Here is a 5,806-nt window from a genome sequence, read left to right as displayed (position 1 = left end):
AAAATGTTTTTAAATAAATCCTAGAGTTCATAAAAAATTTGTTTTAAAAAAAGTTCTTACAAGAGGCTCCCCTTGCTTAAGGAGCAGCTCAGGGCCAGCTCCCTCAACACAAAGAGAGGGACCGGGTTGCTATTCGTAGGAATGATGGTGGGTCATGTTTGGGACCCACGCTCATCCATTTTGCTTTTTTTCTAATCCATTGTTTTATTTTATTTAATTAATTATTTTTAGAGAGAGAGAGAGAGAGAGACAGGGACAAACAGACAGGAAATGAAAAAGATGAGAAGCATCAAGTCATAGTTGCGGCACCTTAGTTGTTATTGATTGCTTTTTCAAATATGACTTGACCAGAGGGGGTTGGGAGCCCAGCCAAACCAGTGATCCCTTGCTCAAGCCAGCGACCTTGGACCATGCCAACGACCATGGGGTCATGTCAAGCTGGTGAGTCCGCGCTCAAGCTGGTGAGTACATATTCAAGCCAGATGAGCCCGTGCTCAAGCCGGCGACCTTGACGTTTCAAACCTGGGTCCTCAGCATCCTAGGTCAATGCTCTGTTTACTGTGCCACCACCTGGTCAGACAATATTTTTTAAAAGATTATTTCATTGATTTTAGAGAGGTAGAGAGAGAGGGGGTAGGGGAGGAGCAGGAAGCATCAACTGATAGTAGTTGCTTATCATATGTGCCTTGACTGGGCAAGCCCAGGGTTTCAAACTGGCAACCTCAGCATTCCAGGTTGACGTTTTATCCACTGCGCCACCATAAGTCAGGCATAATTCATTATTTTATTTTTTAGGTATTCTTTTATTGCTTTTTGTTATCTTGCCTATGTTTATTTTCCTTTTTGATTTCTAACTCCTTGACATAAAATTTTAGTTCATTTAATTCTGCTTTCTTTATACTAGAAAAAATGCACTTCTAGTTAAAATTTTCCTAGAACAAAACTTTGACTACTCCTACTCACTACACACACACATTTAAAATATATATATTTCTTCACTATCATTAACTTAAAAATAATATGTAATTGCAGTTTCGACTTTCTTTTGTCACTAAAGAATGACCTAAGAATAGCTCCCTCCCAACCCTCATGGTTGGGTTTCTAAACCTTTTGTTAATAATATCTGGTTTTATGGCATACAATTTCTGTTTTAAATTTGTTATTGAGATACATGTGTAACATAAAATTTACCACTTAAAAGAGAAACACAATTCAGTAGTATTTAGTATATATATTCACCATGCTGTCCCCCTATCCCCACTATCTAATTTCAGATTATTTCTGTTATCAAATTTCTGCTTCAAAAAATATTTAATGAAAACTCTCTCATAGGTGAACACACAATACAGTGTACAGAGAGATAGATGTGTTGTATAATTGTGTGCACCTGAGACCAGCTAACCGTTAACTAGTGTCACTCCAATAAATTCAATAAAAAGGAAAATAAAATACAGAGAAGAAAATCCACTCAAGTAAAAAGGGGGACTCTCACAGAAATAAAATACAGAAACAGTAGCTGGACTTCAAAGGAAAATAAAGTAACAGGTCTGAGCAGGCGGTAGTGCAGTGGATATAGTGTTGGACTGGGACACAGAGGACCCAGGTTCAAAACCTCAAGGTCACTGGCTTGAGCGCGGGCTCATCTGGTTTGAGCAAGGCCCACCAGCTTGAGCCCAAGGTCACTGGCTTGAGCAAGGGGTGACTCACTCTGCTGTAGCCCCCGGTCAAGGCACATATGAGAAAGCAATCAATGAACAACTAGGTGCCACAACAAAGAATTGATGCTTCTCATCTTTCTCCCTTCCTGTTTGTCTGTCCCTATCTGTCCCTCTCTCTATCTCTGTCAAAAAAAAAAAAAGAAAGAAAGAAAAGAAACAGGAAGCCACTCTTGGGCTGTGAATCATTATTGGACCTCTTTTTTCTTATTTCCAATATCTACCCTGCAGATGAGCTTCCTTTGCTTGAGCATGGCCCAACATGACCATAGCCCCAACTTTACATAACTCCTTAGATCCAAAGTTCACTACAGTATTGGTCTCCTAAAACTCGTATTTCCAAAAGGACCAGATTGCCATAGTTTGGTCAGGTGTTCACTCCTGGTCCAATCACCAATGTGGCCTTCAGGAATGATTACTTGCTCACCCCTCCAGCTGGCTGGGAATGAGGTCATGCTCCCTTAAAATGATTATTTGGGAAGTGACACAATGTCCAGCATATCTAATAGAATGACCTGAAATAGGACCCACTTTTAGGAATCTTCCGTGAGCACTAAAATAGAAGGCCCTCTCTGCGGGTACAAAGCATGCACACACGCACACACAAACACAGGTGCACACCCATACTTACCAGATCAGTGGTAAACTGCTGCCCTAAGACTCTTGTACAGATGGATGGTGGTAACCGTGTTGTGACGTAGCCAGCATGTTGGTGCCATGAAGTAAAGTTGGGTGGATCAGTGTCCCTGTATAAACTGGGCATTCCCACTGCCCATTGGTCTGAGAAGAACTGGACCTGGGAGAGAGTGAGGACTTGAGACAGAGGCTGGTCTGAGTGCTTCAGACAGTGGGAAAGGCGATTCCTTCGCCCTCCTGAATCCTGAAGGGCACACCTGTGTGTGTGGAGGGCATGTCCTCTCAGTGGGGAGCCCCTGAGCTATGACAAGAGCTAGCTGGTCACCTGCAGTAGACTTGGCTCAGCTGTGACCCCTGCCTGTTCTACCTTGATGAAATGAACTTTGACAAGCTTTTCAGCCCAGCCATGGCTGTGTGTTGTGGAGATCAAAGGAAAGGTCTGTCCACACCCAGCCTGCAGGGTAAAGGAAGCAGAGGGCCCGCAAGCCAGCATTACATGGCCTCAGGATCTCCTGAGACACCCCCACCTGAAAGGGAACCCTCAGGGACAGGATGCAGGGGTCAACTGCCCCTCCTCTCAGGAAATTCTTCCTCCATAGCCAGTCTTGGAGAAGGGGAGCTTTGTCATGAAAGCTTCCTTACAATGCTGCTGTTCATTTTTTTTAATAACCCGCTAGTAACTGAGAAAGATGGTACTTCCCATTACTATGGTTTGCCCAATTCTCCACACATTTCTAGCAATTTTATAGCTTGCCCAATTCTCCACACATTTCTAGCAATTTTTGCCTTACATAACTTCTTGTGGGATTTGGTGCAGAAAAGTGTTATTTTTTAAATTGCAAATTAAACTATACATAGAATATATTGATACATAAAATGACTTTTGGCCTGGTTGAATTTTGTTCCTGAGTGACAATGCCTAACACCAAATGACCATGACTTTGTTTGCATCTGCTCTGTACCCTTGTGCTCATTCTTCTCCATTTCACCTGTTTGTTTTTGAATTGGTAGTTTGGGGCTGTTTCTCTCCACTTAAGTGGTAAATGTCTACACTAATGGATCTGCTGCCCCCATATTCTGGGGCACCTTACCCGGCAGGGTAGCTAAGTGGTTGAACAGATGTGTTGATGTGGCTCACAGGGTGTGTGGGGATCTCCCAGGCACATGTTCTGCCTCGTTGTCGTGGATGTGTGTTGCTCAGCAGTTCTGGGATGACAACTTGCAAATTCATGGGTCTCCCAAGTAGTTTTTTAAACATTAAGCTAAATCATAGCTAGAAAACATCAGTTAACAACTTAGGGAAGCCTCACATGAAGACAGTGAGAAGCCCTCTCCACTGGGGAATCAGTGTGGTCAGCACTCAGGTCCAAAAGGAGAAGAGAACCATCACCTGGTTTTTCATTTTCACCGTCATGAGAACCCAACAGGGAGGCAGAGCAGGGGAGTGGCGGGGAGGGAGTGGACTTGGTGGGTGGGGACAGACAGACTGACCTGGCATCATGAGCCCTTGGAATCTGGAGCCAGATGCAACTCTTGGACCTTCCAGTTTTGTAAATCAATAAATTGTTTTTAAGTTAGTTTGGAGTGGGTTTAATGTGCAACTGAAGCAGACCCTGGGAACTCAGGCAATGCAAAATAACCCAAAATTATTGCGGAAACTCACTGAACAGGAGCCAAGGTGCATATGCAAGAATCCCTAAGAAAGAGAAGAAAGTATAGGAAATGTCAGTCTCCTGAAGGCATATGGTCAGACAAGAAAGAAGCCTTTAGAGTCCTTTTCCAGATAGTTGTATTATTTTTTGATACAGTAAGACTTAATTAAACATGTGGTAATTTTATAAAGGTAAGCTGCTATATGGACTCTGAATTCTTATCAATAAATTATTATAAATAGGTTTTAAAGAAAAAAAAGGTCTTGGTAATTGCTTCAGCTTGATGCTGTCTGTGGCTCAACTAGACACTGTTGGGGCCTTTCTGATTTCAGGAATCTCTATGTATTTACTTTTCCATATACTGTTCATATTACTGTGATAAGACAGAGAACTGTGACAGTTTTTCAACCTATTGGAGCCAAATTGTTGCATAAATTTGGGAAATTCTTTCAGTTGTAAAGGATCACCCAACAACAAACATTCTTTGTCTCTGTCTCACACATATACACACACTAACCTACACCTGCAGGTTGTCAGTTCTAGGGGTCAATGTTCAAATAATGTAATTAAGGAGTCTAAACTCTTCTGCTCCTACAACCTCCAGTTTCCCAGAGGGCGACAAGATTGCCGTAGGAGGGCCATGTGGCATGCTCTCCTACCACAGTCAAAGGGAACAAAGCCAGATAGCTGCCTTCCCCAAAACCTCCCCTCGGCTTCAGCTTAACTCTCTCCAGCCAGAACCGGGCTGCACAGGTATGCTGCTGGCGGGGGGCCGGGACACTGAGCATCCAGCAAGTAGAAATGGTTACCGAGAATGGTTTAAACTGATCATGACTTTCCTCATGAGGTAGTAGGTCCTTTCTTGAGATTCAAGTACCTCCAGTCACCACCTGCAAAAATCTGGATGTTAGCAGGAAGTAGAGGAGGGTGTAGGAAAGGGAAGCTAGGTGAGAGAGAGGGTCCACCACAGGCACATTGGGCCATGTGTAGCTGTGGCCTCAATCTTGACCAGGTGGCTTCTAGGCAGCTCCAGCATCCAGCATACTGCTGATTTATTGAGTGAATGAGCACCTGCACATAGTGGTGACAGCTTTGGGGCTGAGCATCAGAACTGAGCTGGTCTGGCTCTGCTACCACTTCCTGTGCGACTCCAAGCTGACCTCTTATAGCTTCTAGTTCTTCTGAAATGAGGAAGCTCAACTGGTTGAACTGTTTCCCTTCCCTTCCATTCAAAATTGCCTTTGAGCCTGACCTGTGGTGGCACAGTGGATAAAGCATCAACCTGGAATGCTGAGGTCGCTGGTTCAAACTCTGGGTTTACCTGGTCAAGGCACATATGGGAGTTGATGCTTCCTGCTTCTCCCCGCTTCCCTCTCTCTTTCTCTCTGTCTTTCCTCTCTAAAATGAATAAATGAAATCTAAAAAAAAATTTGTTTTAATTACCTTTGACCTTTGCAACTTTCTATTGTTTATTCGTGGATTAGTCTCAGCAGGTAACCTTCACACTTCTGCTCCTGATTTCTAGGCAAGCAATCAGTCACTCATATCAGCAGCTCCGGGCTCAGATAGACAGACCAAACAGCCTGGTTCTCCTGACCAACTTTTCAGAGTAAAGGCCCAGGGTTCTCAAGCCCTTGGTGAGGTGAAAGAGGATTAAAATGTTATCACTAGGACCTAGAGACTTGGGGTTGCACAGGCCCTGGAAGCATCCAGTTCTGCTGAGCCTCAGGCCCAACCAGCTTTCCTTCTGGTCTCAGGGATCGTGAGGGCTGAGGCTGTCCCGGCCTCCCGGGATTCCCTGGA

Source organism: Saccopteryx leptura, chromosome 2 (assembly GCF_036850995.1).
Source record: "Saccopteryx leptura isolate mSacLep1 chromosome 2, mSacLep1_pri_phased_curated, whole genome shotgun sequence".
NCBI classification, from domain to species: Eukaryota; Metazoa; Chordata; class Mammalia; order Chiroptera; family Emballonuridae; genus Saccopteryx; species Saccopteryx leptura.
The sequence above is the reverse complement of the archived record's forward strand: the minus strand, read 5'-3'. Positions refer to the sequence as shown.